The following is a 599-nucleotide window of genomic DNA, read 5'->3' as shown; positions in this document are numbered from 1 at the left end:
AGCAGATCAACACTCCCGCCCAACTTGGTGTCATCTGCAAACTTACTTGATCCCTTTGTGCAGATCATAGATAAAGATATTAAACAGAACTGGCCCCAGTACTGAGCCCTGGGGAACACCACTTGTGACTGTCCACCAACTGGATTGAACTCCATTCACCACAACTCTCTGGGCCCGGCCATCCAGCCAGATTTTTACCCAGCAAAGACTGTGCCCGTCCAAGCCATGAGCAGCCAGTTTCTTCAGGAGAATGCAGTTGGAAATGGTGTCAAAGGCTTTACAGAAGTCCAGGTAGACCAAATCCACAGCCTTTCCCTCATCCACTAAGTGGGTCACCTGGTCATAGAAGGAGATCAGTTTAGTCAAACAGGACCTGCCTTTCATAAACCCATGCTGACTGGGCCTGATCACCTGGTTGTCCTGTATGTGACACATGATGGCACTCAAGATGATCTGCTCCGTAACCTTCCCCGGCACCATGGTCAGGCTGACAGGCCTGTAGTTCTTCAGGTCCTCCTTCCGGTCCTTCTTGTAGATGGGCATCACATTTGCTAACTTCCAGTCAACTGGGACCTCCCTGGTGAGCCAGGACTGCTGAT

The sequence above is a fragment of the Aptenodytes forsteri genome, unplaced genomic scaffold (assembly GCF_000699145.1).
Source record: "Aptenodytes forsteri isolate BGI_AS27 unplaced genomic scaffold, ASM69914v1 Scaffold376, whole genome shotgun sequence".
In the NCBI taxonomy this organism is placed as follows: Eukaryota; Metazoa; Chordata; class Aves; order Sphenisciformes; family Spheniscidae; genus Aptenodytes; species Aptenodytes forsteri.
The sequence above is the reverse complement of the archived record's forward strand: the minus strand, read 5'-3'. Positions refer to the sequence as shown.